Raw genomic sequence first — 22,494 nt, forward strand, 5'->3', positions numbered from 1 at the left:
ACAGGGGTCACTGTGTACACGGGGTCAGTGTGGACAGGGGTCACTCTACACAGGGTCGGTGTGGACAGGGGTCACTCTGTACACAGAGTCAGTGTGGACAGGGGTCACTCTGTACACAGAGTCAGTGTGGACAGGGGTCACTCTGTACACAGAGTCAGTGTGGACAGAAGTCACTCTGTACACAGGGTCAGTGTGGACAGGGGTCACTCTGTACACAGAGTCAGTGGGGACAGGGGTCACTCTGTACACAGGGTCAGTGTGGACAGGGGTCACTCTGTACACAGGGTCAGTGTGGACAGGGGTCACTCTGTACACAGGGTCAGTGTGGACAGGGGTCACTCTGTACACAGAGTCAGTGTGGACAGGGGTCACTCCGTATACGGGGTCAGTGTGGACAGAAGTCACTCTGTACACAGAGTCAGTGTGGACAGGGGTCACTCTGTACACAGAGTCAGTGTGGACAGGGGTCACTCTACACAGGGTCAGTGTGGACAGGGGTCACTCTGTACACAGGGTCAGCGTGGACAGAAGTCACTCTGTACACAGAGTCAGTGTGGACAGAGGTCACTCTGGACACAGAGTCAGTGTGGACAGGGGTCACTCTGTACACAGAGTCAGTGTGGACAGGGGTCACTCTGTACACAGGGTCAGTGTGGACAGGGGTCACTCTGTACACAGGGTCAGTGTGGACAGGGGTCACTCTGTACAGATGGTCAGTGTGGACAGGGGTCACTCTGTACACAGGGTCAGTGTGGACAGGGGTCACTCTAGGAGTACAGGTCCACAGATCACTGAAAGGGGCTACACAGGTGGAGAAGGTAGTCAAGAAGGCATACGGCATGCTTGCCTTCATTGGCCGGGGCATTGAGTATAAGAATTGGCAAGTCATGTTGCAGCTGTATAGAACCTTAGTTAGGCCACACTTGGAGTATAGTGTTCAATTCTGGTCGCCACACTACCAGAAGGATGTGGAGGCTTTAGAGAGGGTGCAGAAGAGATTTACCAGAATGTTGCCTGGTATGGAGGGCATAAGCTATGAGGAGCGATTGAATAAACTCGGTTTGTTCTCACTGGAACGAAGGAGGTTGAGGGGCGACCTGATAGAGGTATACAAAATTATGAGGGCATAGACAGAGTGGATAGTCAGAGGCTTTTCCCCAGGGTAGAGGGGTCAATTACTAGGGGGCATAGGTTTAAGGTGAGAGGGGCAAAGTTTAGAGTAGATGTACGAGGCAAGTTTTTTACGCAGAGGGTAGTGGGTGCCTGGAACTCACTACCGGAGGAGGTAGTGGAGGCAGGGACGATAGGGACATTTAAGGGGCATCTTGACAAATATATGAATAGGATGGGAATAGAAGGATACGGACCCAGGAAGTGTAGAAGATTGTAGTTTAGTCGGGCAGTATGGTCGGCGCGGGCTTGGAGGGCCGAAGGGCCTGTTCCTGTGCTGTACATTTCTTTGTTCTTTGTTCTTTGTACACAGGGTAATTCTGGACAGGGGTCACTCTGTACACAGGGTCAGTGTGGACAGGGGACACTCTGTACACAGGGTCAGTGTGGACAGGGGACACTCTGTACACAGGGTCAATGTTATAGAATCATAGAATCATAGAAGTTTACAGCATGGAAACAGGCCCTTCGGCCCAACCAGTCCATGCCGCCCAGTTTTTTACCATTAAGCTAGTCCCAGTTGCCCGCACTTGGCCCATAACCCTCTATACCCATCTTACCCATGTAACCATCTAAATGCTTTTTGAAAGACACAATTGTACCCGCTTCTACTACTACCTCTGGCAGCCCATTCCAGACACTCACTACCCTCTGAGTGAAGAAATTGCCCCTCTGGGCCCTTCTGAATCTCTCCCCTCTCACCTTAAACCTATGCCCTCTAGTTTTAGACTCCCCTACCTTTGGGAAAAGATGTTGACTATCTACCTTATCTATGCCCCTCATTATTTTATAGACCTCTATAAGATCACCCCTAAGCCTCCTACGCTCCAGGGAAAAAAAGTCCCAGTCTATCCAGCCTCTCCTTATAACTCAAACCATCAAGTCCCGGCAACATCCTAGTAAATCTTTTCTGCACTCTTTCTAGTTTAATAATATCCTTTCTATAATAGGGTGACCAGAACTGCACACAGTATTCCAAGTGTGGCCGTACCAATGTCTTGTACAACTTCAACAAGACGTCCCAACTCCTATATTCAATGTTCTGACCAATGAAACCAAGCATGCCGAATGCCTTCTTCACCACCCTGTCCACCTGCGACTCCACCTTCAAGGAGCTATGAACCTGTACTCCTAGATCTCTTTGTTCTATAACTCTCCCCAACGCCATACCATTAACTGAGTAGGTCCTGGCCTGATTCGATCTGCCAAAATGCATCACGTCACATTTATCTAAATTAAACTCCATCTGCCATTCGTCGGCCCACTGGCCTAATTGATCAAGATCCCGTTGCAATCCTAGATAACCTTCTTCACTATCCACTGTGCCACCAATCTTGGTGTCATCTGCAAACTTACTAACCATGCCTCCTAAATTCTCATCCAAATCATTAATATAAATCACAAATAACAGTGGACCCAGCACCGATCCCTGAGGCACACCACTGGTCACAGGCCTCCAGTTTGAAAAACAACCCTCTACAACCACCCTCTGCCTTCTGTCGTCCAGCCAATTTTGAATCCAATTGGCAACCTCACCCTGGATCCCGTGAGCTTTAACCTTCTGCAACAACCTACCATGCGGTACCTTGTCAAAGGCTTTGCTAAAGTCCATGTAGACAACGTCTACTGCACTACCCTCATCTACCTTCTTGGTCACTCCCTCAAAAAACTCAATCAAATTTGTGAGACATGATTTACCACGCACAAAGCCATGCTGACTGCCCCGAATCAGTCCTTGCCTCTCTAAATGCTTGTAGATCCTGTCTCTCAGAATACCTTCTAGCAACTTACCTACTACAGACGTTAGGCTCACCGGTCTGTAGTTCCCAGGCTTTTCCCTGCTGCCCTTCTTAAACAAGGGCACAACATTCGCCACTCTCCAATCTTCAGGCACCTCACCTGTGGCTGCCGATGATTCAAATATCTCGGTTAGGGGACCCGCAATTTCCTCCCTAGCCTCCCACAACATCCTGGGATACATTTCATCAGGTCCCGGGGATTTATCTACCTTGATGCGCTTTAAGACTTCCAGCACCTCCTCCTCTGTAATATGCACACTTCTCAAGACATCACTATTTATTTCCCTTAGTTTCCTAACATCCATGCCTTTCTCCACCGTGAATACCGATGAGAAATATTCATTCAGGATCTCACCCAACTCTTGTGGCTCCGCACATAAATGCCCTTGTTGATCCTTAAGAGGCCCTACTCTGTCCCTAGTTACTCTTTTCCCCTTTATGTATCTGTAGAATCTCTTTGGATTCTCCCTTGCATTATTTGCCAAAGCAATTTCATGTCCCCTTTTTGCCCTCCTGATTTCCCTCTTAACTCTATTTCGACAATCTCTATACTCTTCAAGGGATCTACTTGATCCCAGTTGCTTATGTTGACCGGGGTCACTGTGTATTCGGGGTCACTGTGTATTCAGGGTCTGTACGGTACCTACACTCTCTACACGATCGATTAACTCACTTCTTTCACTGGGAACCTGGTCTGCAGCCGAGATACAAATTTGTCCTAAAATAGAAAAATATAAAAACAATTCAATCAGAATTAATGGGATCGTTCTCTGCGATGTGTGTAACTATGAAATGGCTCCTCGACGTTCCTGGGATGATCACTACACTGTGTGTCAGTTGCCACCCAGGTTGATAGGGTTGTGAAGAAGGCATATGGAGTGTTGGCCTTTATTGGTAGAGGGATTGAGTTCCGGAGTCGGGAGGTCATGTTGCAGCTGTACAGAACTCTGGTACGGCCACATTTGGAGTATTGCGTACAGTTCTGGTCACCGCATTATAGGAAGGACGTGGAGGCTTTGGAGTGGGTGCAGAGGAGATTTACCAGGATGTTGCCTGGTATGGAGGGAAAATCTTATGAGGACAGGGGTCACTCTATACAGAGGGTCAGTGTGGACAGGGGTCACTCTGTACACAGGGTCATTGATGACAGGGGTCACTGTGTACACGGGGTCAGTGTGGACAGGGGTCACTCTGTACACAGGGTCGGTGTGGACAGGGCTCACACTGTACACAGGGTCAGTGTGGACAAGGGTCACTGTACACAGGGTCAAATGGACAGGGGTCACTCTGTACACAGGGTCAGTGTGGACAGGGGTCACTCTGTACACAGAGTCAGTGTGGACAGGGGTCACTCTGTACACAGGGTCAGTGTGGACAGGGGCCACGGTGTTCACAGGGTCAGTGTGGACAGGGGTCACTCTGTACACAGGGTCAGTGTGGACAGGGATCAGTCTGTACACAGGGTCAGTGTGGACAGGGGTCACTCTGTACACAGGGTCAGTGTGGACAGGGGTCACTCTGTACACAGGGTCAGTGTGGACAGGGGTCACTCTGTACACAGGGTCAGTGTGGACAGGGGTCACTCTGTACACATGGTCCGTGTGGACAGGGGTCACTCTGTACACAGGGTCAGTGTGGACAGGGGTCACTCTGTACACAGGGTCAGTGTGGACAGGGGTCACTCTGTACACAGGGTAATTCTGGACAGGGGTCACTCTGTACACAGGGTCAGTGTGGACAGGGGACACTCTGTACACAGGGTCAGTGTGGACAGGGGACACTCTGTACACAGGGTCAATGTTGACCGGGGTCACTGTGTATTCGGGGTCACTGTGTATTCAGGGTCTGTACGGTACCTACACTCTCTACACGATCGATTAACTCACTTCTTTCACTGGGAACCTGGTCTGCAGCCGAGATACAAATTTGTCCTAAAATAGAAAAATATAAAAACAATTCAATCAGAATTAATGGGATCGTTCTCTGCGATGTGTGTAACTATGAAATGGCTCCTCGACGTTCCTGGGATGATCACTACACTGTGTGTCAGTTGCCACCCAGGTTGATAGGGTTGTGAAGAAGGCATATGGAGTGTTGGCCTTTATTGGTAGAGGGATTGAGTTCCGGAGTCGGGAGGTCATGTTGCAGCTGTACAGAACTCTGGTACGGCCACATTTGGAGTATTGCGTACAGTTCTGGTCACCGCATTATAGGAAGGACGTGGAGGCTTTGGAGCGGGTGCAGAGGAGATTTACCAGGATGTTGCCTGGTATGGAGGGAAAATCTTATGAGGAAAGGCTGATGGACTTGAGGTTGTTTTTGTTAGAGAGAAGAAGGTTAAGAGGAGACTTAATAGAGGCATACAAAATGATCAGGGGGTTAGATAGGGTGGACAGTGAGAGCCTTCTCCCACGGATGGAAATGGCTGGCACGAGGGGACATAGCTTTAAACGGAGGGGTAATAGATATAGGACAGAGGTCAGAGGTAGGTTCTTTACGCAAAGAGTAGTGAGGCCGTGGAATGCCCTACCTGCAACAGTAGTGAACTCGCCAACATTGAGGGCATTTAAAAGTTTATTGGATAAACATATGGATGATAATGGCATGGTGTAGGTTAGATGGCTTTTGTTCCGGTGCAACATCGTGGGCTGAAGGGCCTGTACTGCGCTGTATCGTTCTATGTTCTATGTTCTATTAATCCCATGGATGGAGTGTGGGTCAGGTTTTGGACTCATTCCTCATGGCAGACTGTAGAAAAGGTGAAGTCACACGGGATCAGAGGTGAGGTGGTGAGATGGATACTGAACTGGCTCGGTCACAGAAGGCTGAGGGTAGCAGTAGAAGAATGTTTTTCTGAATGGAAGGTTGTCACTAATGGTGTTCCACAGGGATCGGTGCTGGGACCTCTGTTGTTTGAGGACGAAAATGTAGCCGGTCTGATTAGCAGGTTCACGGTGGAGTGGCAGATAGTGCTGAGGATTGTCAGAGGATACAGCAGGATAGAGATAGGTTGGAGACATGGGCAGAGAAATGGCAAATGGAGATTAATCCACACAAATATGAGGTAATGCATTTTGGTAGGTCTAACATAGAAGGGAAATATACCGTAAATGGCAAAACTCTTCGGAATATAGAAAGTCAGAGAGATCTGGGCGTGCGGGTCCACAGATCTTTGAAGGTGGCAACACAAGTGGACAGGGTAGTCAAAAAAGCATACGGAATGCTTGCCTTCATTGGACGGGGCATCGAGTATAAAAACTGGCAAGTCATGCTCCAGGTGTACAGAACCTTGGTAAGGCTGCATTTGGAATACTGTGCACAATTCTGGTCGCCACACTGCCAGAAGGATGTGGAGGCTTTGGAGAGGGTGCAGAGGAGGTTTACCAGGATGTTGCCTGGTCTGGAGGGTGTTAGCTATGTGGAGAGGCTGACTAGACTCGGACTGTTTTCGTTAGAAAGACGGAGGTTGAGGGGTGACCTGATAGAGGTCTACAAGAGTATGAGGGGCACGGATAGAGTGGATGGGCAGGCACTCTTTCCCAGGGTGGAGGGGTCAGTCCCCAGGGGGCATAGGTTTAAGGTCCGTGGGGCAAAGTTTAGATGAGATGTGTGAGGCAGTATTTTTAGACAGAGGGTGGTGAGTGCCTGGAACACCTTGCCAGGGGAGGTTGTGAAAGCAGATACATTAATGGTGTTCAAAAGGCATCTTGACAAACATGGACAGGATGGGTATAGAGGGATACGGCACAAGGAAGTGCTGAGGGTTTTGGCCAAGGTTGGTATCGTGGCTGGTACAGGCTCGGAGGGCCGAAGGGCCTGCATTGTTCGCAGTTCTTTGATATCCTGTGGTAAAGGACACCACACAGTCAATGTTAACAGGGTGTCAGACGTCAACCCAGGACAGCCAGTAAACACAGTCTAAGAGGACTGTGGCAATGAGGACTAGGGCCAATGGGTACACAGGGAAGGTGAGGTGAAGGGTCACTCTGCATACAGGGTTAGTGTGGACAGGGGTCACTCTGTACACAGGGTCAGCGTGGACAGGGGTCACTCTGTACACATGGTCAGTGTGGACAGGGGTCACTCTGTACACAGGGTCAGTGTGGACAGGGGTCACTCTGTACACAGGGTCAGTGTGGACAGGGGTCACTCTGTACACAGGGTCAGTGTGGACAGGGATCACTCTGTACACAGGGTCAGTGTGGACAGGCGTCACTCTGTACCGAGGCTCAGTGTGGACAGGGGTCACTCTGTGCACAGGGTCAGTGCGGACAGGGGTCACTCTGTACACAGGGTCAGTGTGGACAGGGGTCACTCTGTACACAGGGTCAGCGTGGGCAGGGGTCACTCTGTACACAGGGTCAGTGTGGACAGGGGTCACTGTGTACAAAGGGTCAGTGTGGACAGGGGTCACTCTGTACACAGGGTCAGTGTGGACTGGGGTCACTCAGTACACAGGGTCAGTGTGGACAGGGGTCACTCTGTACACAGGGTCAGTGTGGACAGGGGTCACTCTGTACACAGGGTCACTCTGTACACAGGGTCAGTGTGGACAGGGGTCACTCTGGACACAGGGTCAGTGTGGATAGGGGTCACTCTGTACACAGGGTCAGTTTGGACAGGGGTCATTCGGTACACAGGGTCAGTGTGGACAGGGGTCACTCTGTACACAGGGTCAGTGTGGACAGGGGTCACTCTGTACACAGGGTCAGTGTGGACAGGGGTCACTCTGTACACAGGGTCAATGTGGACAGGGGTCACTCTGTACACAGGGTCAGTGCGGACAGGGGTCACTCTGTACACAGGGTCAGTGTGGACAGAAGTCACTCTGTACACGGGGTCAGTGTGGATAGGGGTCACTCTGTATACAGGGTCAGTGTGGACAGGGGTCACTGTGTATTCAGGGTCTGTACGGTACCTACACTCTCTACACGATCGATTAACTCACTTCTTTCACTGGGAACCTGGTCTGCAGCTGAGATGTAAATTTGTCCTAAAATATAAAAACAATTCAATCAGAATTGCTGGGATCGTTCTCTGCGATGTGTATATGTGAAATGGCTCCCCGACGTTCCTGGGATCATCACTACTGTGTGTTAGGCCAACTGAATGCCATGGATCAAGTGTGGGTCAGATTTTGGACTCAAACCTGATGTACTTTAGTAAAGGTCACCACACAGTCAAAGTTAACAGGGTGTCAGAGTTCAAACAGGAACAGACAGTAAACACAATGAAAGAGGGCTGGGGAGTGTGGACAAGGGCCAATAGGTACACGGGGTCAGTGTGGACAGGGGTCACTCTGTACACGGGGTCAGTGTGGACAGGGGTCACTCTGTACACAGGGTCAGTGTGGACAGTGGTCACTCTTAACTCAGGGTCAGTGTGGACAGGGGTCACTCTGTACACAGGGTCAGTGTGGACAGGGGTCACTCTGTACACAGGATCAGTGTGGATGGGGGTCACTCTGTACACAGGGTCAGTGTGGACATGGGTCACTCTGTACACAGGGTCAGTGTGGACAGGGGTCACTCTGTACACAGGGTCAGTGTGGACAGGGGTCACTCTGTACACAGGGTCAGTGTGGACAGGGGTCACTCTGTACACAGGGTCAGTGTGGACAGGGGTCACTCTGTACATGGGGTCAGTGTGGACAGGGGTCACTGTGTACACAGGGTCAGTGTGGACAGTGGACACTCTGTACACAGGGTCAGTGTGGACAGGGGTCACTCTGTACACAGGGTCAGTGTGGAGAGGGGTCACTCTGTACACAGGGTCAGTGTGGACAGGGGTCACTCTGTACATAGGGTCAGTGTGGACTGGTCAGTCTGTCTACAGGGTCACTGTGGACACGGGACACTCTGTACACAGGGTCAGTGTGGACAGGGGTCACACTGTACACAGGGTCAGTGTGGACAGGGGTCACTCTGTACACAGGGTCAGTGTGGACAGGGGTCACTGTGTACACAGGGTCAGTGTGGACAGTGGACACTCTGTACACAGGGTCAGTGTGGACAGGGGTCACTCTGTACAAAGGGTCAGTGTGGAGAGGGGTCACTCTGTACACAGGGTCAGTGTGGACAGGGGTCACACTGTACACAGGGTCAGTGTGGACTGGTCAGTCTGTCTACAGGGTCACTGTGGACACGGGACACTCTGTACACAGGGTCAGTGTGGACAGGGGTCACACTGTACACAGGGTCAGTGTGGACAGGGGTCACTCTGTACACAGGGTCAGTGCGGACAGGGGTCACTCTGTACACAGGGTCAGTGTGGACAGGGGTCACTCTGTACACAGGGGCAGTGTGGACAGGGGTCACTCTGTACATAGGGTCAGTGTGGACATGGGTCACTCTGTACACAGGGTCAGTATGGACAGGGGTCACTCTGTACACAGGGTCAGTGTGGACAGGGGTCACTCAGTACACAGGGTCAGTGTGGACAGGGGTCACTCTGTACACAGGGTCAGTGTGGACAGGGTTCACTCTGTACACAGGGTCAGTGTGGACTGGTCAGTCTGTCTACAGGGTCACTGTGGACACGGGACACTCTGTACACAGGGTCAGTGTGGACAGGGGTCACTCTGTACACAGGGTCAGTGTGGACAGGGGTCACTGTGTATTCAGGGTCTGTACGGTACCTACACTCTCTACACGATCGATTAACTCACTTCTTTCACTGGGAACCTGGTCTGCAGCTGAGATGTAAATTTGTCCTAAAATAGAAAAATATAAAAACAATTCAATCAGAATTGCTGGGATCGTTCTCTGCGATGTGTATAAGTGAAATGGCTCCCCGACGTTCCTGGGATCATCACTACTGTGTGTTAGGCCAACTGAATGCCATGGATCAAGTGTGGGTCAGATTTTGGACTCAAACCTGATATACTTTAGTAAAGGTCACCACACAGTCAAAGTTAACAGGGTGTCAGAGTTCAAACAGGAACAGACAGTAAACACAATGAAAGAGGGCTGGGGAGTGTGGACAAGGGCCAATAGGTACACGGGGTCAGTGTGGACAGGGGTCACTCTGTACACGGGGACAGTGTGGACAGGGGTCACCCTGTACACAGGGTCAGTGTGGACAGGGGTCACTCTGTACACGGGGTCAGCGTGGACAGGGGTCACTCTGTACACAGGGTTGGTATGGACAGGGGTCACACTGTACACAGGGTCAGTGTGGACAGGGGTCACTGTACACAGGGTCAGTGTGGACGGGGTCACTCTGTACATGGGGTCAGTGTGGACAGGGGTCACTCTGTACACGGGGTCAGTGTGGACAGGGGTCACTCTGCACACGGGGTCACTGTGGATAGGGGTCACCCTGTACACAGGGTCAGTGTGGACAGGGGTCACTCTGTACACAGGGTCAGTGTGGACAGGGGTCACTCTGTACACAGGGTCAGTGTGGACAGGGGTCACTCTGTACATAGGGTCAGTGTGGACAGGGATCACTCTGTACACAGGATCAGTGTGGACAGGGGTCACTCTGTACACAGGGTCAGTGTGGACATGGGTCACTCTGTACACAGGGTCAGTGTGGACAGGGGTCACTCTGTACACAGGGTCAGTGTGGACAGGGGTCACTCTGTACACAGGGTCAGTGTGGACAGGGGTCACTCTATACATTCGGGTCAGTGTGGACAGGGGTCACTGTGTACACAGGGTCAGTGTGGACAGAGGACACTCTGTTCACAGGGTCAGTGTGGACAGGGGTCACTCTGTACACAGGGTCAGTGTGGAGAGGGGTCACTCTGTACACAGGGTCAGTGCGGACAGGGGTCACTCTGTCCACAGGGTCAGTGTGGACTGGTCAGTCTGTCTACAGGGTCACTGTGGACACGGGACACTCTGTACACAGGGTCAGTGTGGACAGGGGTCACACTGTACACAGGGTCAGTGTGGACAGGGGTCACTCTGTACACAGGGTCAGTGTGGACAGGGGTCACTGTGTACACAGAGTCAGTGTGGACAGGGGTCACTCTACACAGGGTCAGTGTGGACAGTGGACACTCTGTACACAGGGTCAGTGTGGACAGGGGTCACTCTGTTCACAGGGTCAGTGTGGACAGGGGTCACTCTACACAGGGTCAGTGTGGACAGTGGACACTCTGTACACAGGGTCAGTGTGGACAGGGGTCACTCTGTACGCAGGGTCAGTGTGGACAGGGGTCACTCTGTACACAGGGGCAGTGTGGACAGGGGTCACTCTGTACACAGGGTCAGTGTGGACAGTGGTCACTCTGTACACAGGGTCAGCGTGGACAGCGGTCACTCGTTACATAGGGTCAGTGTGGACATGGGTCACTCTGTACACAGGGTCAGTGTGGACAGGGGTCACTCTGTGCACACGGTCAGTGTGGACAGGGGTCACTCTGTACACAGGGTCAGTGTGGACAGGGGTCACTCTGTACACAGGGTCAGTGTGGACAGGGGTCACTCTGTACACAGGGTGTGGACAGGGCTCACTCTATACACGGGGTCAGTGTGGACAGGGGTCATTCTGTACACAGGGTCAGTGTGGACAGTGGTCACTCTCTACACAGGGTCAGCATGGACAGCGGTCACTCGTTACATAGGGTCAGTGTGGACATGGGTCATCCTGTACACAGGATCAGAGTGGAGAGGGGTCACTCTGTACCCAGGGTCATTGTGGACAGGGGTCACTCTGTACACAGGGTCAGTGTGGACAGGGGTCACTCTGTACACAGGATCAGAGTGGAGAGGGGTCACTCTGTACCCAGGGTCATTGTAGACAGGGGTCACTCTGTACACAGGGTCAGTGTGGACAGGGGTCACTCTGTACACAGGGTCAGTGTGGACAGGGGTCACTCTGTACACAGGGTCAGCGTGGACAGGGGTCACCCTGTACACAGGGTCAGTGTGGACAGGGGTCACTCTGTACACAGGGTCAGTGTGGACAGAAGTCACTCTGTACACAGGGTCAGTGTGGACAGAAGTCACTCTGTACACAGGTTCAGTGTGGACAGGGGTCACACTGTACACAGGGTCAGTGTGGACAGGGGTCACTCTGTACACAGTGTCAGTGTGGTCAGAAGTCACTCTGTACACAGGGTCAGTGTGGACAGGGGTCACTCTGTATGCAGGGTCAGTGTGGACAGGGGTCACTCTGTACACAGGGTCAGTGTGGACAGGGGTCACCCTGTACACAGGGTCAGTGTGGACAGGGGTCACTCTGTACACAGGGTCAGTGTGGACAGAAGTCACTCTGTACACGGGGTCAGTGTGGACAGGGGTCACTCTGTATACAGGGTCAGTGTGGACAGGGGTCACTCTGTACACAGGGTCAGAGTGGACAGGGGTCACTCTGTACACAGGGTCAGTGTGAACAGGGGTCACTCTCTACACAGGGTCAGTGTGGACAGGGGTCACTCTCTTCACAGGGTCAGTGTGGACAGGGGTCATTCTGTACACAGGGTCAGTGTGGACAGGGGTCACTCTGTACACGGGGTCAGTGTGGACAGGCGTCACTGTGTACACAGGGTCAGTGTGGACAGGTCAGTCTGTCTACAGGGTCAGTGTGGACACGGGACACTCTGTACACAGGGTCAGTGTGGACAGGGGTCACACTGTACACAGGGTCAGTGTGGACAGGGGTCACTCTGTACACAGGGTCAGTGTGGACAGGGGTCACTCTGTACACAGGGTCAGTGTGGACAGGGGTCACTCTGTACACAGGGTCAGTGTGGACAGGGGTCACTCTGTACACAGGGTCAGTGTGGACAGGGGTCGCTCTGTACACAGGGTCAGTGTGGACAGGGGTCACTCTGTACACAGGGTCAGTGTGGACAGGTCAGTCTGTCTACAGGGTCAATGTGGACAGGGGTCACTCTGTACACGGGGACAGTGTGGACAGGGGTCACCCTGTACACAGGGTCAGTGTGGACAGGGGTCACTCTGTACACGGGGTCAGCGTGGACAGGGGTCACTCTGTACACAGGGTTGGTATGGACAGGGGTCACACTGTACACAGGGTCAGTGTGGACAGGGGTCACTGTACACAGGGTCAGTGTGGACGGGGTCACTCTGTACATGGGGTCAGTGTGGACAGGGGTCACTCTGTACACGGGGTCAGTGTGGACAGGGGTCACTCTGCACACGGGGTCACTGTGGATAGGGGTCACCCTGTACACAGGGTCAGTGTGGACAGGGGTCACTCTGTACACAGGGTCAGTGTGGACAGGGGTCACTCTGTACACAGGGTCAGCGTGGACAGGGGTCACTCTGTACATAGGGTCAGTGTGGACAGGGATCACTCTGTACACAGGATCAGTGTGGACAGGGGTCACTCTGTACACAGGGTCAGTGTGGACATGGGTCACTCTGTACACAGGGTCAGTGTGGACAGGGGTCACTCTGTACACAGGGTCAGTGTGGACAGGGGTCACTCTGTACACAGGGTCAGTGTGGACAGGGGTCACTCTATACATTCGGGTCAGTGTGGACAGGGGTCACTGTGTACACAGGGTCAGTGTGGACAGAGGACACTCTGTACACAGGGTCAGTGTGGACAGGGGTCACTCTGTACACAGGGTCAGTGTGGAGAGGGGTCACTCTGTACACAGGGTCAGTGCGGACAGGGGTCACTCTGTCCACAGGGTCAGTGTGGACTGGTCAGTCTGTCTACAGGGTCACTGTGGACACGGGACACTCTGTACACAGGGTCAGTGTGGACAGGGGTCACACTGTACACAGGGTCAGTGTGGACAGGGGTCACTCTGTACACAGGGTCAGTGTGGACAGGGGTCACTGTGTACACAGAGTCAGTGTGGACAGGGGTCACTCTACACAGGGTCAGTGTGGACAGTGGACACTCTGTACACAGGGTCAGTGTGGACAGGGGTCACTCTGTTCACAGGGTCAGTGTGGACAGGGGTCACTCTACACAGGGTCAGTGTGGACAGTGGACACTCTGTACACAGGGTCAGTGTGGACAGGGGTCACTCTGTACGCAGGGTCAGTGTGGACAGGGGTCACTCTGTACACAGGGGCAGTGTGGACAGGGGTCACTCTGTACACAGGGTCAGTGTGGACAGTGGTCACTCTGTACACAGGGTCAGCGTGGACAGCGGTCACTCGTTACATAGGGTCAGTGTGGACATGGGTCACTCTGTACACAGGGTCAGTGTGGACAGGGGTCACTCTGTGCACAGGGTCAGTGTGGACAGGGGTCACTCTGTACACAGGGTCAGTGTGGACAGGGGTCACTCTGTACACAGGGTCAGTGTGGACAGGGGTCACTCTGTACACGGGGTGTGGACAGGGCTCACTCTATACACGGGGTCAGTGTGGACAGGGGTCATTCTGTACACAGGGTCAGTGTGGACAGTGGTCACTCTCTACACAGGGTCAGCATGGACAGCGGTCACTCGTTACATAGGGTCAGTGTGGACATGGGTCATCCTGTACACAGGATCAGAGTGGAGAGGGGTCACTCTGTACCCAGGGTCATTGTGGACAGGGGTCACTCTGTACACAGGGTCAGTGTGGACAGGGGTCACTCTGTACACAGGATCAGAGTGGAGAGGGGTCACTCTGTACCCAGGGTCATTGTAGACAGGGGTCACTCTGTACACAGGGTCAGTGTGGACAGGGGTCACTCTGTACACAGGGTCAGTGTGGACAGGGGTCACTCTGTACACAGGGTCAGCGTGGACAGGGGTCACCCTGTACACAGGGTCAGTGTGGACAGGGGTCACTCTGTACACAGGGTCAGTGTGGACAGAAGTCACTCTGTACACAGGGTCAGTGTGGACAGAAGTCACTCTGTACACAGGTTCAGTGTGGACAGGGGTCACACTGTACACAGGGTCAGTGTGGACAGGGGTCACTCTGTACACAGTGTCAGTGTGGACAGAAGTCACTCTGTACACAGGGTCAGTGTGGACAGGGGTCACTCTGTATGCAGGGTCAGTGTGGACAGGGGTCACTCTGTACACAGGGTCAGTGTGGACAGGGGTCACCCTGTACACAGGGTCAGTGTGGACAGGGGTCACTCTGTACACAGGGTCAGTGTGGACAGAAGTCACTCTGTACACGGGGTCAGTGTGGACAGGGGTCACTCTGTATACAGGGTCAGTGTGGACAGGGGTCACTCTGTACACAGGGTCAGAGTGGACAGGGGTCACTCTGTACACAGGGTCAGTGTGAACAGGGGTCACTCTCTACACAGGGTCAGTGTGGACAGGGGTCACTCTCTTCACAGGGTCAGTGTGGACAGGGGTCATTCTGTACACAGGGTCAGTGTGGACAGGGGTCACTCTGTACACGGGGTCAGTGTGGACAGGCGTCACTGTGTACACAGGGTCAGTGTGGACAGGTCAGTCTGTCTACAGGGTCAGTGTGGACACGGGACACTCTGTACACAGGGTCAGTGTGGACAGGGGTCACACTGTACACAGGGTCAGTGTGGACAGGGGTCACTCTGTACACAGGGTCAGTGTGGACAGGGGTCACTCTGTACACAGGGTCAGTGTGGACAGGGGTCACTCTGTACACAGGGTCAGTGTGGACAGGGGTCACTCTGTACACAGGGTCAGTGTGGACAGGGGTCGCTCTGTACACAGGGTCAGTGTGGACAGGGGTCACTCTGTACACAGGGTCAGTGTGGACAGGTCAGTCTGTCTACAGGGTCAATGTGGACAGGGGTCACTCTGTACACAGGGTCAGTGTGGACAGGGGTCACGGTGTACACAGAGTCAGTGTGGACAGGGGTCACTCAGTACACAGGGTCACTGTGGACAGGGATCACTCTGTACACGGGGTCAGTGTGGACAGGGGTCACTCTGTACACAGTGTCAGTGTGGACAGGGGTCACGGTGTACACAGAGTCAGTGTGGACAGGAGTCACTCAGTACACAGGGTCAGTGTGGACAGGGATCACTCTGTACACGGGGTCAGTGTGGACAGGGGTCACTCTGTACACAGGGTCAGTGTGGACAGGGGTCACTCTGGACACAGGGTCAGTGTGGACAGGGGTCACTCTGTACACGGGGTCAGTGTGGACAGGGGTCACTCTGTGCACAGGGTCAGTGTGGACAGGGGTCACTCTGTACACAGGGTCAGTGTGGACAGGGGTCACGGTGTACACAGAGTCAGTGTGGACAGGGGTCACTCAGTACACAGGGTCACTGTGGACAGGGATCACTCTGTACACGGGGTCAGTGTGGACAGGGGTCACTCTGTACACAGTGTCAGTGTGGACAGGGGTCACGGTGTACACAGAGTCAGTGTGGACAGGGGTCACTCAGTACACAGGTTCAGTGTGGACAGGGGTCACTCTGTACACAGGGTCAGTGTGGACAGGGGTCACTCTGTACACGGGGTCAGTGTGGACAGGGGTCACTCTGTGCACAGGGTCAGTGTGGACAGGGGTCACTCTGTACACAGGGTCAGTGTGGACCGGGTCACTCTGTACACAGAATCAGTGTGGACAGGGGTCACTCTGTACACGGGGTCAGTGTGGACAGGCGTCACTGTGTACACAGGGTCAGTGTGGACAGGTCAGTCTGTCTACAGGGTCAGTGTGGACAGGGGTCACTCTGTACACAGGGTCAGTGTGGACAGGGGTCACTCTGTACACGGGGTCAGTGTGGACAGGCGTCATTGTGTACACAGGGTCAGTGTGGACAGGTCAGTCTGTCTACAGGGTCAGTGTGGACACGGGACACTCTGTACACAGGGTCAGTGTGGACAGGGGTCACACTGTACACAGGGTCAGTGTGGACAGGGGTCACTCTGTACACAGGGTCAGTGTGGACAGGGGTCACTCTGTACACAGGGTCAGTGTGGACAGATGTCACTCTGTACACAGGGTCAGTGTGGACAGGGGTCACTCTGTACACAGGGTCAGTGTGGACAGGGGTCACTATGTACACAGGGTCAGTGTGGACAGGGGTCGCTCTGTACACAGGGTCAGTGTGGACAGGGGTCACTCTGTACACAGGGTCAGTGTGGACAGGTCAGTCTGTCTACAGGGTCAATGTGGACAGGGGTCACTCTGTACACAGGGTCAGTGTGGACAGGGGTCACGGTGTACACAGAGTCCGTGTGGACAGGGGTCACTCAGTACACAGGGTCACTGTGGACAGGGATCACTCTGTACACGGGGTCAGTGTGGACAGGGGTCACTCTGTACACATGGTCAGTGTGGACAGGGGTCACGGTGTACACAGAGTCAGTGTGGACAGGGGTCACTCAGTACACAGGGTCAGTGTGGACAGGGATCACTCTGTACACGGGGTCAGTGTGGACAGGGGTCACTCTGTACACAGGGTCAGTGTGGACAGGGGTCACTCATGACACAGGGTCAGTGTGGACAGGGGTCACTCTGTACACGGGGTCAGTGTGGACAGGGGTCACTCTGTGCACAGGGTCAGTGTGGACAGGGGTCACTCTGTACACAGGGTCAGTGTGGACCGGGTCACTCTGTACACAGAATCAGTGTGGATAGGGGTCACTCTGTACACAGGGTCAGTGTGGACAGGGGTCACACTGTACACAGGCTCAGTGTGGACAGGGGTCACTCTGTACACGGGGTCAGTGTGGACAGGGGTCACCCTGTACACAGGGTCAGTGTGGACAGGGGTCACTCTGTACACAGGGTCAGTGTGGACAGGGGTCACTCTGTACACGGGTTCAGTGTGGACAGGGGTCACTCTGTACACGGGGTCAGCGTGGACAGGGGTCACTCTGTACACACGGTTGGTGTGGACAGGGGTCACACTGTACACAGGGTCAGTGTGGACAGGGGTCACTGTACACAGGGTCAGTGTGGACGGGGTCACTCTGTACATGGGGTCAGTGTGGACAGGGGTCACTCTGTACACGGGGTCAGTGTGGACAGGGGTCACTCTGTACACGGGGTCAGTGTGGATAGGGGTCACCCTGTACACAGGGTCAGTGTGGACAGGGGTCACTCTGTACACAGGGTCAGTGTGGACAGGGGTCACTCTGTACACAGGGTCAGTGTGGACAGGGGTCACTCTGTACATAGGGTCAGTGTGGACAGGGGTCACTCTGTACACAGGATCAGTGTGGATGGGGGTCACTCTGTACACAGGGTCAGTGTGGACAGGGGTCACTCTGTACACAGGGTCAGTGTGGACAGGGGTCACTCTGTACACAGGGTCAGTGTGGACAGGGGTCACTCTATACATTCGGGTCAGTGTGGACAGGGGTCACTGTGTACACAGGGTCAGTGTGGACAGTGGACACTCTGTACACAGGGTCAGTGTGGACAGGGGTCACTCTGTACACAGGGTCAGTGTGGAGAGGGGTCACTCTGTACACAGGGTCAGTGTGGACAGGGGTCACTCTGTCCACAGGGTCAGTGTGGACTGGTCAGTCTGTCTACAGGGTCACTGTGGACACGGGACACTCTGTACACAGGGTCAGTGTGGACAGGGGTCACACTGTACACAGGGTCAGTGTGGACAGGGGTCACTCTGTACACAGGGTCAGTGTGGACAGGGGTCACTGTGTACACAGGGTCAGTGTGGACAGTGGACACTCTGTACACAGGGTCAGTGTGGACAGGGGTCACTCTGTACACAGGGTCAGTGTGGACAGGGGTCACTCTGTACACAGGGGCAGTGTGGACAGGGGTCACTCTGTACACAGGGTCAGTGTGGACAGGGGTCACTCTGTACACAGGGTCAGTGTGGACAGTGGTCACTCTGTACACAGGGTCAGCGTGGACAGCGGTCACTCGTTACATAGGGTCAGTGTGGACATGGGTCACTCTGTACACAGGGTCAGTGTGGACAGGGGTCACTCTGTGCACAGGGTCAGTGTGGACAGGGGTCACTCTGTACACAGGGTCAGTGTGGACAGGGGTCACGGTGTACACAGAGTCCGTGTGGACAGGGGTCACTCAGTACACAGGGTCACTGTGGACAGGGATCACTCTGTACACGGGGTCAGTGTGGACAGGGGTCACTCTGTACACATGGTCAGTGTGGACAGGGGTCACGGTGTACACAGAGTCAGTGTGGACAGGGGTCACTCAGTACACAGGGTCAGTGTGGACAGGGATCACTCTGTACACGGGGTCAGTGTGGACAGGGGTCACTCTGTACACAGGGTCAGTGTGGACAGGGGTCACTCATGACACAGGGTCAGTGTGGACAGGGGTCACTCTGTACACGGGGTCAGTGTGGACAGGGGTCACTCTGTGCACAGGGTCAGTGTGGACAGGGGTCACTCTGTACACAGGGTCAGTGTGGACCGGGTCACTCTGTACACAGAATCAGTGTGGATAGGGGTCACTCTGTACACAGGGTCAGTGTGGACAGGGGTCACACTGTACACAGGCTCAGTGTGAACAGGGGTCACTCTGTACACGGGGTCAGTGTGGACAGGGGTCACCCTGTACACAGGGTCAGTGTGGACAGGGGTCACTCTGTACACAGGGTCAGTGTGGACAGGGGTCACTCTGTACACGGGTTCAGTGTGGACAGGGGTCACTCTGTACACGGGGTCAGCGTGGACAGGGGTCACTCTGTACACACGGTTGGTGTGGACAGGGGTCACACTGTACACAGGGTCAGTGTGGACAGGGGTCACTGTACACAGGGTCAGTGTGGACGGGGTCACTCTGTACATGGGGTCAGTGTGGACAGGGGTCACTCTGTACACGGGGTCAGTGTGGACAGGGGTCACTCTGTACACGGGGTCAGTGTGGATAGGGGTCACCCTGTACACAGGGTCAGTGTGGACAGGGGTCACTCTGTACACAGGGTCAGTGTGGACAGGGGTCACTCTGTACACAGGGTCAGTGTGGACAGGGGTCACTCTGTACATAGGGTCAGTGTGGACAGGGGTCACTCTGTACACAGGATCAGTGTGGATGGGGGTCACTCTGTACACAGGGTCAGTGTGGACAGGGGTCACTCTGTACACAGGGTCAGTGTGGACAGGGGTCACTCTGTACACAGGGTCAGTGTGGACAGGGGTCACTCTATACATTCGGGTCAGTGTGGACAGGGGTCACTGTGTACACAGGGTCAGTGTGGACAGTGGACACTCTGTACACAGGGTCAGTGTGGACAGGGGTCACTCTGTACACAGGGTCAGTGTGGAGAGGGGTCACTCTGTACACAGGGTCAGTGTGGACAGGGGTCACTCTGTCCACAGGGTCAGTGTGGACTGGTCAGTCTGTCTACAGGGTCACTGTGGACACGGGACACTCTGTACACAGGGTCAGTGTGGACAGGGGTCACACTGTACACAGGGTCAGTGTGGACAGGGGTCACTCTGTACACAGGGTCAGTGTGGACAGGGGTCACTGTGTACACAGGGTCAGTGTGGACAGTGGACACTCTGTACACAGGGTCAGTGTGGACAGGGGTCACTCTGTACACAGGGTCAGTGTGGACAGGGGTCACTCTGTACACAGGGGCAGTGTGGACAGGGGTCACTCTGTACACAGGGTCAGTGTGGACAGGGGTCACTCTGTACACAGGGTCAGTGTGGACAGTGGTCACTCTGTACACAGGGTCAGCGTGGACAGCGGTCACTCGTTACATAGGGTCAGTGTGGACATGGGTCACTCTGTACACAGGGTCAGTGTGGACAGGGGTCACTCTGTGCACAGGGTCAGTGTGGACAGGGGTCACTCTGTACACAGGGTCAGTGTGGACAGGGGTCACTCTGTACACGGGGTGTGGACAGGGCTCACTCTATACACGGGGTCAGTGTGGACAGGGGTCATTCTGTACACAGGGTCAGTGTGGACAGTGGTCACTCTCTACACAGGGTCAGCATGGACAGCGGTCACTCGTTACATAGGGTCAGTGTGGACATGGGTCATCCTGTACACAGGATCAGAGTGGAGAGGGGTCACTCTGTACCCAGGGTCATTGTGGACAGGGGTCACTCTGTACACAGGGTCAGTGTGGACAGGGGTCACTCTGTACACAGGATCAGAGTGGAGAGGGGTCACTGTGTACCCAGGGTCATTGTAGACAGGGGTCACTCTGTACACAGGGTCAGTGTGGACAGGGGTCACTCTGTACACAGGGTCAGTGTGGACAGGGGTCACTCTGTACACAGGGTCAGCGTGGACAGGGGTCACCCTGTACACAGGGTCAGTGTGGACAGGGGTCACTCTGTACACAGGGTCAGTGTGGACAGAAGTCACTCTACACAGGGTCAGTGTGGACAGAAGTCACTCTGTACACAGGGTCAGTGTGGACAGGGGTCACCCTGTACACAGGGTCAGTGTGGACAGGGGTCACTCTGTACACAGTGTCAGTGTGGACAGAAGTCACTCTGTACACAGGGTCAGTGTGGACAGGGGTCACTCTGTATGCAGGGTCAGTGTGGACAGGGGTCACTCTGTACACAGGGTCAGTGTGGACAGGGGTCACCCTGTACACAGGATCAGTGTGGACAGGGGTCACTCTGTACACAGGGTCAGTGTGGACAGAAGTCACTCTGTACACGGGGTCAGTGTGGACAGGGGTCACTCTGTATACAGGGTCAGTGTGGACAGGGGTCACTCTGTACACAGGGTCAGAGTGGACAGGGGTCACTCTGTACACAGGGTCAGTGTGAACAGGGGTCACTCTCTACACAGGGTCAGTGTGGACAGGGGTCACTCTCTACACAGGGTCAGTGTGGACAGGGGTCACTCTGTACACAGGGTCAGTGTGGACAGGGGTCACTCTGTACACGGGGTCAGTGTGGACAGGCGTCACTGTGTACACAGGGTCAGTGTGGACAGGTCAGTCTGTCTACAGGGTCAGTGTGGACACGGGACACTCTGTACACAGGGTCAGTGTGGACAGGGGTCACACTGTACACAGGGTCAGTGTGGACAGGGGTCACTCTGTACACAGGGTCAGTGTGGACAGGGGTCACTCTGTACACAGGGTCAGTGTGGACAGGGGTCACTCTGTACACAGGGTCAGTGTGGACAGGGTTCACTTTGTACACAGGGTCAGTGTGGACAGGGGTCGCTCTGTACACAGGGTCAGTGTGGACAGGGGTCACTCTGTACACAGGGTCAGTGTGGACAGGTCAGTCTGTCTACAGGGTCAATGTGGACAGGGGTCACTCTGTACACAGGGTCAGTGTGGACAGGGGTCACGGTGTACACAGAGTCAGTGTGGACAGGGGTCACTCAGTACACAGGGTCACTGTGGACAGGGATCACTCTGTACACGGGGTCAGTGTGGACAGGGGTCACTCTGTACACAGGGTCAGTGTGGACAGGGGTCACGGTGTACACAGAGTCAGTGTGGACAGGGGTCACTCAGTACACAGGGTCAGTGTGGACAGGGGTCACTCTGGACACAGGGTCAGTGTGGACAGGGGTCACTCTGTACACGGGGTCAGTGTGGACAGGGGTCACTCTGTGCACAGGGTCAGTGTGGACAGGGGTCACTCTGTACACAGGGTCAGTGTGGACCGGGTCACTCTGTACACAGAATCAGTGTGGACAGGCGTCACTGTGTACACAGGGTCAGTGTGGACAGGTCAGTCTGTCTACAGGGTCAGTGTGG

General features: G+C 54.3%; 1 protein-coding gene and 1 long non-coding RNA gene across 5 annotated transcripts in view; both read right to left on the bottom strand.

The window, feature by feature from the left end:
* Window positions 1-22,494, bottom strand: part of LOC140396095 (protein-methionine sulfoxide oxidase mical3a-like) — a 1,213,674-nt gene that overhangs the window by 523,156 nt on the left and 668,024 nt on the right. The gene's annotated exons all lie outside the window — the stretch shown is intronic.
* LOC140396096 (uncharacterized) overlaps window positions 3,642-22,494 on the bottom strand; it is a 43,709-nt gene continuing 24,856 nt past the window's right edge. Inside the window, exons 1-3 of one of the 2 annotated variants that reach the window (XR_011936448.1) lie at window positions 7,918-7,961; window positions 4,856-4,900; window positions 3,642-3,687 (exon numbers count right to left, since the gene is read on the bottom strand). This is a non-coding gene — a long non-coding RNA (uncharacterized lncRNA). Of the gene's footprint in view, window positions 3,688-4,855; window positions 4,901-7,917; window positions 7,962-22,494 lie in introns of those variants that run through there. The other variant, XR_011936446.1, reaches the window with a different exon arrangement.

Source organism: Scyliorhinus torazame, chromosome 19, assembly GCF_047496885.1.
Source record: "Scyliorhinus torazame isolate Kashiwa2021f chromosome 19, sScyTor2.1, whole genome shotgun sequence".
In the NCBI taxonomy this organism is placed as follows: Eukaryota; Metazoa; Chordata; class Chondrichthyes; order Carcharhiniformes; family Scyliorhinidae; genus Scyliorhinus; species Scyliorhinus torazame.